The following is a 9,574-nucleotide window of genomic DNA, read 5'->3' on the forward strand; positions in this document are numbered from 1 at the left end:
TTAATATCTAAATATTTAAAATATATATTTAAAGAAAAATAAATATTTTTCTTTAAATATTTTTAGTCTTCAAATATTTTTCAAACGGAACTGTGATGTCAGCTGGGATTTCCTGTCTGGGTGACCCTGTGTCACCAACCAGTGTCATTTATTGACCTAAGCTGGGGGAAGTTTATTTGCAACCTGCCACAAATTGTTTCTCGCTGTTCTTCGTGCTTATTATAAAGTCAGAGGAGCTGCAAGGTGAGTTCGTTGATGAAACGCTGTGGGCTGGGGACTGCAAATTAATTCCCGATCCACAGTGAGCCTGCGATTACCAAAATTGTCACAGCTGGAGTTTTAAACAGAGCAAGCCTTGAAGAAACCTCTTCTCACTGTATCATTCACCTCTGATACCTGAATTTTGCTGCTTTTCTAACAGTTTGGCCTGTTGGTTTTGTGGAAATTCAATAATACAAGGTTTGGATTGGTTCATGCCAACCTCCCACCTCTTTTTTCCTGGGAGGGTTTTCCTTTCTCTCCAGCACCATTTCCCTCCTTGCTTGTGTTTGTGTGAATTCGCTGTCCAGAGTCACTCAACAAGAGCTTCCCTGCAATGCTAAACCCAAAAAGTCACAAAATAATCATAAAAAATTATTGGGATCTGATCCCAGAGGAAGGAATCTCCTCCTGGCACCTCCGTGGCTGAGAACTCGGCTTCTTTCTGACTTCTCAGGACTTAAAAACACAGTTGGAAAAGGCATAAATGCCTCCACATCGAAATTTCTGGTGTTAAAACAGCAGGGATTGGAATAATCTTGAGAACATCCTGAGATGTGTTATGGTGTGCAAGATCTTGCCTTGAAAAAAAGAGTTTATTTCTTGCCACGTGCCCATAACGAAGGGGACAATTCCATAAGCACATTTCACTTCCTCCTCTGTCTCTTTTGAACTGAAGAAATGGGCTAAAAATAAATCTGCTGCAGGATAATTTGTAGTTTTCAGCTGTTTTATGGTGGGAAAAGATGGACATGTGAAATTCAGTGTTCTTCAAGGTGTGACTATGAAATTCAGTGTTCTTCAGGGTGTGACTGTGATGATGTGGACTTCAATTTCTAAATCATTAATGAATTTACAGACATCTTGCAAGCCCAGAGAGTGGTGATGCTCTTATTTTTATTGATGAGATCTTTCCCATTGATTGAAATTCTTTCTCTTTGCCTTGCTGCTTTATTTTCCCCCCCTTTTTTTTCCTCCCATCTGAGTGAAACACGAGTGCTCTGCTTTAAATAGCACTTCTCCCAAACACTTCACTTTGCATTCCCAGCCTGCAAGTCAGGCAGGAGGAATCATTTGCCTCATAAAAAAATAATTGCATGGAGATGAAGGTATCTGTGTGCGGTGTATTTTTCATGCCAAGCACCTGCAACATCTTCACTCCCTTGCATTGAGGATTTCATCAATAAATTCAGGAAAAGAAGGAAAACAGGGAATGACCCAGTTTGCCCTTTTCTCCCTGTGGGATGGGAGAGTTAGGGGCTAAAACCCATTTTAATGTGGTTTTATTCGTTTTAATGTTTAGTGTGCTGAGAGGTTAACTCATGATGAATGGGATGCAGAGAGTCTGGGTGATCACAGGATTTCTTTAGCTGACAGTAATTCCCTACAGGGAATTCTGTTCCTGATGGGATAGCCATGACCTGTCCCACCAGCAGCTGAAATGCTCAGTACAGTGAATTTGCTCAGATATTGATGCTTGCAGTGACTTCTGGCACATGGAATCATAAAATCGTCATCTCTTGGTTAGATCCAGATGTTCCTGTTTTAAATGTCCAGCTCTCCTGGAGGTAATTCCTGCAGAGCTGTGAAGTTTCCACCGGTTTTATTTTCCTTTTTGAGGCTCTTTATGACCTGCCTCCCTCATCTTTCCTCCCTGTCCCCTTTACATACTTGAAATTGATCTGGTCTGAATTCAAATGATCAATATTTTATTTACAAGGGTTTTTTCCCCCCTTGTTTTTATTAAAGCCCCATAAATACGTTGCCAGAGGAGCTTCAGCACTGCATGGACTCTCTGATTTTATGAGGCAGCTGAAGGCTTCCGAAAGTATTAAACAGACTGGCTCACTGAGAAACCAGATCCTGGTGTGCTGATTTAAAGCCTGAGCATCACATCAAGTGATGGCTTTAAAATAAAATCCAGCCCTGGAATGCTGAGGGAGAGCTGGAAGCAGAGCATTCACACTCACCAGTGGGAACTTCTCTCTTTTGTACTCCTGCTATGGGAGGTGTCAGTGCTGATCACATCACAGGTGCACGAGCACAGGACAGATTTGCTGCTTATAAAGCCACTTTTTCGTCCTTTTTATTTACAAACTGAGGGTGGAACTTGGCTCTAGATCCTCTTGAAGAACACAGGGTCAGACTTCGGGTGGGGTGCAAATGAATCCATTCCCAATAATCAAAGTTTATAGAAACTCTTAATTAAAACCATGGGCAGTGTAAGGAAAAATACCTAAACATGGTTTTCAAAGCTTTCCTTGCCTTTGAATTCCTTTAGAGCGGGGAAGTGAGATTTGTGTTGTTCAGGATGTGGGTCCCTAATTCCACAAGGACAGCTGATGCACACCGAGGCCCAGATTAATTAGCAGCGCTTAATGACACCACCACAGACATGGAATAAACGAAGAGTGTGTTTCTGAGAGACAAGAGGGTGTTCTAGACGAGATGATTCCTGGGAATAGCCTTTCCTAACTACACCTGCAAACTAATTGCACTTAGAAATCGAGGCAGAGCCCACCTCTGATTTTCCTTAATTACATTTCATGGGAGGTGCCAAAGTATAAAAGTTACCAAAGGAGCCCAGTTGCTTCTTTCATCCTTTGCTGGAGTTTCTGGGCTGAGGAATAACATCTCCCTTTGGAAGAAGGAATCACAGGAGCAATCCCAACACCCTTCCTTCTGGAACATGGAACAGCCTGAGCGATGTCTGTCGTACCATTTGTTTGGTGGGGATATTATTTTTTTTAATGTCTTTTTTTTTTTTTTTTCTCCTCCTTAATGTTTATTTGTTTCAGCTGGCATTTGAAAGGCACTTGGCTCCTCGGGGTAATAATCATTTTACATATGCTTTATAGAGTGTGTTTATTACCAGACAATTGAGGAACAGATGTCTGCAGTCTCCAGGCTGGAGGGGGAGGAATGGGAAGGGTGGGAGATGGAGGGGATGGATGGATGGATGGATGGATGGTGGTGCTGAGGCAAAGGCAGCTGAGCAGTGCTGGATGCTAGATATTGAGGCCAGAGGGGTTTCCATTTATTACCATCAGCCACACCTCATTAGGATCAAGCAGCAATTAAAAAGCTTGGAGGATGGAGGAGAAAGCCAAGTGCTCGTTGATTCGGAAGGAAGAGCCACTTCCCAGCAGGACGTGACCTTGGGAAGGAGGAGTGGGGAGAGGAATTGTCCTGGCACCCCTGGGATCTCCAGGGGCTCTGCTGGGATCTCCCCTCTGCCAGGTGGGCAGTGGTGTCCTCATCACTGCCTTGGGGCTCGGAGTCTGCAGAGAAAGAGGAAAACAAAAAGGAAAAGCAAAATTCCCAGTTTGCCGCTGCTGGAATCGTTTGGGACGCAAAGAATAAAGGGGAGGGATCTCCCCTCTGCCAGGTGGGAAGGACTGGGGTGTGCCAGTGGTGTCACTGCCTTGGGGCTCAGAGTCTGGAGAGAAGTAGAAAACCAAAGAATAAGGGAAAAAGGGAAGAAGGAAAAGCAAAATTCCCAATTTGCTGCTGCTGGCATTGTTTGGGATGCAAAGAATGAACAGGAGGGATCTCCCCTCTGCCAGGTGGGAAGGACTGGGGTGTGACAATGGTGTCCTCATCACTGCCTTGGGGCTCAGAGTCTGGAGAGAAATAGAAAACCAATGAATAAGGGGAAAGGGGAAGAAGGAAAAGCAAAATTCCCAATTTGCCACTGGTGACGTGGCTTGGGATGCAAAGAGGAAAGTTTAGTGCTCTGTGTGTGCACTAGTGTTCTGTGTCTGCCTTTTGTTTTTTTGGGATTGATGGGGGCAAGGGGAAGAGAGCAGCAGTAGTCTGACCTTTTGATGTAAGATGAAGTATTTCTGTTCCTTTCTGCAGTCTCCAGCACTGAAAGCAGTAGGCTCGACAGCAAATTTGGAATTAACTGTTTCTTCCAGTTACTTTAACGCAAATAAAAGAGGGATTGCTCTGCTATTAAATTAAAAAACCCTTTAGGGACTAACTGGGGAGGGTGGTGATGGACTTTTGCTGCCTGTTGATATCAGAGTGTCCCTCTCCAGTCAAGTGTCAGATTTCAGGAATTCCCTGTCCTTGGGAGGGAAGTGCCCAAGGTGCAGGACAAGTGCATCCACCCAGGTGCATGAATATAGCAGGGATATTTTATGGGAATAATCCTGCCAAGCTGCTGTTGATATCAGGATGTGTTAAGATGAAAGGTGCTGGATGTAGAATTTAAATCCTGTATATTTTGAAAATGTTGGGAGGGGACAGCAAAGTTGTCATGGGACATCAAAATCCTTTGGTCTTTGAGCATCAGCTGCTGCTGGTGTTAAAAACTGCATCACTAAATTGATCTAAAACTCAGTGTATAACTCAGAAGCCCTGCACATCTCACCAATAACCCCTTTTACATCTCTGCAGTTATAATAATAACAATAATCATCTCATTTTATTTTAAAATGGGCTGTAATATCTTGTAATTGGACACTATAAAATTAATACTTGATAATATAGGGACTGTTGGTCTTGGGAAGCAAAAGGAGTGTGAAAATTAGATGAGTTTGTTACATTTAAACTCTGCTAAATCACACTAAATAGGTTAAGAAAAATCTGTGGTATTTTAAATTCTAAGGGTTATTTAGTATTAGTGAAGTAGATAGAAAATGTCAAGTCCTCCTGTGGCACAAATACTGCTAAATAATGAGAGCTGATGCCTTTAGCTGTCTGAATCAAACCTAAAATACTTGATTTCAGAGAAATCAATAAGGCTGACTCAGGCTGGGAGAGGGAACTTGGAGTGTTGACTACCTAAAGTTTGTGTTTGAGTCTGAGTAATGTGCAGAGGATCAGGGTAAATTTAAAAAATATATCTGATGTTCTGTTAAGTGCACAGGAAGCTTAAAGGCGGTGGGTCCTTGAAAAGAACCCTCCGGATTTCAGCAGGTCTTGCATTGTGAGAGATCCCCTTCAAAGGGTGGGGAAATATCACTTAATTGGTGGAATTCTTGCTTCTGCAAGGTAGGGAATCTCTTCCTGCTCTCTGGGGCTGGGAGATGGGGCCTCTGGTGACAAAGATGAGCTCAGATCGGGAGATCACGAATTCCCAGGATCACTGAGGTGGGGAAAGCCCTCCAAGGTCACCCAGTGCCAGCTGTGCCCAATCCCCACCTTGTCCCCAGCCCAGAGCTCTGAGTGCCACCTCCAGGACTTCCTTGGATACCTCCAGGGATGGGGACTCCAACCCTCCCTGGGCAGCCCCTTCCAATTCCTATCAACGCTTTCCATGAGGAAATTCTTCCTGGTGTCCCCCTGAGGCTGCCCTGGCCCAGCCTGAGGCCGTTCCCTCTGCTCCTGTCCCTGTTCCCCGGCTGTCCCCTCCTGGCAGGGACTTGTGCAGAGCCACAAGGGCCCCTGAGCCTCCTTTGCTCCAGGTCAGCCCCTTCCCAGCTCCCTCAGTCCCTCCTGGTTCTCCAGCCCCTTCCCAGCTCCCTCAGTCCCTCCTGGTTCTCCAGCCCCTTCCCAGCTCCCTCAGCCCCTCCTGGTTCTCCAGACCCTTCCCAGCTCATTTTCCCCTTCCCTGGACCCTCTCCAGCCCCTCCAGGGCTCTCCTGTCAGGAGGGACCCAGCCCTGGACACTCCTGAGTGACCCCAAACTGGACACTGCCCTCGAGGGCCCTCAGCAGTGCCAGCACCAAGAGATCTCAAATCCTTATTACAGAAACACGAAATTCAACACTGGAAACGAGGAAAGGACCTTAAAGATCGTTTATTTCCAGCCCCTCACCATGGTCAGGGCACCTTCCACCAGGAGAACTTTCCCCTGGATACTCCCAGCTTTATTTTAGAATTTCCACTCTTGGTGCAACTTCTCATCCACTCGCTGCTTCTTTGCATTGTCCTGAATGGGAACCTTCAGGGAGCAATTTGGCACCTCCCCTGGGAATGTTTTTCCCTCCCTTTCCCCCCATTTAATGAGTGTTTAGGAGGCTTTTAGCTGCTGCTGATGTTCAGTACTTTCTGTGTGCCTGCAGCAGGGATGGATGTTCCTCTCAGGCGAATCCCAACCCCTTTCCTCCCTGACAAAGTGAAGGATAAAGCCACACCTCAGCAGAGCTCCTTGTTGTGACACTGCTAAGGAAAGGTTTCCTCCTCACTGGGGCCATCGCAGGGATTGGGGACTCGCACAGAGAGGGGATGGGGAACAGCTTCACATTTTGTGCCTTTTTGGGTTTTTTTTTCCCCCCCTGATGCTTTATGAGAACTGACAGTCTTGCTGTGTGTGTGTCTGATTAAAGATGACAGTTTATAAAAACCTTAAGGTGAGGCTGTTCATTTTCCATGACAGAAAATAAAGTGATCCCCACCCTTCCCCCACCACCACCTCCCACACAAACAAAAACCCTCACACACCGAAAAAAAAAACCCAAAAAACCCTCTTAATATGTGAGGCATTGATTTTATATTGTCTGTCAGAGAATGTGCTTCAGCAGATCAGTCAAGTTTGGAGTTTTCAAACATGCTTCATCCAAAGGGAAAATCAACAGCCTGTCAGAAATTTCACATGTCTCCAGCTCCTCCTTCCCTTTGGATGAAATACAAGCTGAAGGAACAGAGAAATTTTGACATTTGCAAGAGCTGGGGCTGAATAGCTGAAAGGAGTGTTAATGTAATTCCATGGTAATGAGGTACTTTGAACCAGGCTTGTGTTCATTGAGCCAACAAAGCAGGAGTAGCTCCTTCCTTTGGGATCACAGATTGGTTTGGGTTGGAAGGGACATTAAGGATGATCCAGCTCCACCCCATGCCATGGGACGCCTTCCACCATCCCAGGGTGCTCCAAGCCCATCCATCCTGGCCTTGGACACTTCAGGGATCCAGGGGCAGCCAGAGTTTCTCTGGGAAACCTTAAATTTACTTCCAGCATTTCGCTCGTGCTCTCCTGGAGGAGGATTGAGCGTCCCCACCTTGCTGAGCGCCGTTACTCTGATTTTGTCACAGGGGTTGATGATGGCATGTGAATTTCCAGTGATTTATTGATTCCTTGGGAACAGAACAGTGCAGTCTGGAGGGATCTAACAGGATCCAATCTCAGGATTTCTGCTGGTCAGAGTGACCCCAAGATGTGTTAGAAAGTCTCTTTTCCCAGCCTGGCACTCAAAGGGGTCAGGATTCTTCTGTTCTCGTTCTCCAGGTTGTTTATTGTTTCTTATCTATAAAATTCTTTCTCTGGCCTGCTGAGGTCTGTCCAGCAGGTCAGACAGAGGCACACTGACCACCCTGGGGATGGTGTTATCTTTTATACTAAAAACTACTTGTACATTATTTAAAATAATTTCCAATACCCATCGCCTATGTTAGACACTGAGCTTCTACTCTAAACCAATCCAAAAGTGCCACCATCACCCAGAAGATGGAGGACAAGAAGAAGGACAGAACACACCCAGATTCCTCCATCTTGCCCCCTGAACCCCCATTCGAAAACCCCTAAAATTCTACATTTTCACGCTGTAGTGAACTAACTATCATTCTGCTTAAACTTTCATGGTTTGCAGATCTTCATATAAGGTTGGTAATTGTTTTTTCCATGGGTCAAAATCAAAGGCACAGGGGTCTTGGGCTCTGTGCCAGGGTCTCTGAGCCCCCTGGCAGGGGTTTGAGCAATCCAGGGCAGCCAGAGGAATGTCCTGAATTCTGACAATCCAATCCCCAGAGCAGCTCAGGGCTCACCACACGGCCACAGAAGTTCTGGAAGGGCAGAACGGATCCACTGATTCAATTGAACCATCTCAGGTACAAAATTCTTGAAAAAAACCCAAGTTCCACCCTGAAATCCACCTTTAAGACTCACTAAGTTGGGAAAACCCTTTAAGATCATCAAGTCCAACCATTAAGCAGCACTGCCAAGGCCACCACATGTCCCCAAGTGCCACAAGAATTACCAAACATTTAGAATCTCAATCACAAGTGAGATCCTCCCATGTAGGAGCTGATGCTTTTCAAGCAGCTCCTTTGCTGTTGAGGAATAAACTTCCAGTAGCAGCTAAAACTTGCTTTAATAGCCCCAACTTTCATTTCAAATACAGGAAATAATTCTCTGACATTGCTAAAAAAATATCTGTAGAGCAACAGGAGAGCTCCCATGGCACAACCAGAAAAGCATCTTTGATTTTTGTGGTGGAAGAAAAGGGAAAAAGAACTTGACAAATTCTAAATTTGTAATCTGTCTGTGAAAGACTCAAAAAACGGAAGTTCAAAAAATACTTCAGTGAGGGTTTTCCCTGAATGGGGGAAATCCAAGGATGAAAACACAGTGTGGTTTAGGTCCACTTTATGGTAGTATTACCTTAAAAATTGTTACACAATGCCTGTGGTTGCTTTCATCAAGCTTAATGAATTTTTGATTGAAGGCAGGAGAGCTGGTGCTGGATGAGAACAAAAAAAAGGTGATTCCTGTGTTTAGGATTTGCTGTTAAAAGCAAAGATCTGAAGCCTGGAATGACCCCACATCCCCCATGGAGCCATCAGAGCAATGAAAGGAAAGATTAATAATTTAAATTTTTGTCATGGTTGTGTTTTACATCAGCGTGGCGGTGTTCAGCTCAAGGGTTTTCTGGGAAAAGCCTTTGGTGGTGAGCTGGAATCTGGAATTCCCTTGGAGTTGGGCACCTCGTGTGGGAGCTCTCACTTGGGGTTTTACCTGGATTCTTCTTGCTGGGCTTTTTTCTTTACAACCTTTTGCACGGTTTAAAGTGTTGTGGTTTGGGGAAACCAGAGCATGGAGGTGAATTCTTGTCTCCCCCAGAGATGCTAAAAGAGAAAAAAGGGAGGTTTTCAAAGTGTTTAGTTTTCATTTAAGATAATCTGAGCTGTTTATTTCAACTATTCCCCTCTTTTCAGTTTCTTGAGCTGAGCTACAAAAAATGGGTTTGAAGTTCCTTCACCACTAAGCTGCATTTTCCCATTCTGCTGAATTCCTGGATATTGCAGAGCAGGACCCTCATTTATTCCTGTTTTATTGGGATTATTTGCTTCAGACGCACCAGATGTGGCTCCACAAACACTTGCAGGGTTTTCATGGGCACGTGGCAAAAGAAAACTCCTGGCAGAACCTTGGGAAAAAAACTTTTAGGGATGTGAGCCTGTGGAAAAAACAAGTTTTTCAAGCACCAGGTTGTGACACAAAATAACTTTTTGGTGGGATATTCCTGAGGAATTTAACTTTAAATCCTGTTGACTTTTAGAGATCTGCAGAATAGGCATAAACACATTTTGCAGGCCAGAAGTTGGCCTTTAGTTTGGTTATTTTGGGTCCTGGGAATCTTGAATTTCGGAG

At 44.8% G+C, this 9,574-nt stretch overlaps 1 protein-coding gene across 2 annotated transcripts in view; it reads left to right on the forward strand.

Annotated features, from left to right (window-relative positions):
- Positions 1–9,574, forward strand: part of EXOC4 (exocyst complex component 4) — a 372,421-nt gene that overhangs the window by 180,590 nt on the left and 182,257 nt on the right. The window lies entirely within an intron of this gene.

Source organism: Geospiza fortis, unplaced genomic scaffold (assembly GCF_000277835.1).
Source record: "Geospiza fortis unplaced genomic scaffold, GeoFor_1.0 scaffold61, whole genome shotgun sequence".
NCBI classification, from domain to species: Eukaryota; Metazoa; Chordata; class Aves; order Passeriformes; family Thraupidae; genus Geospiza; species Geospiza fortis.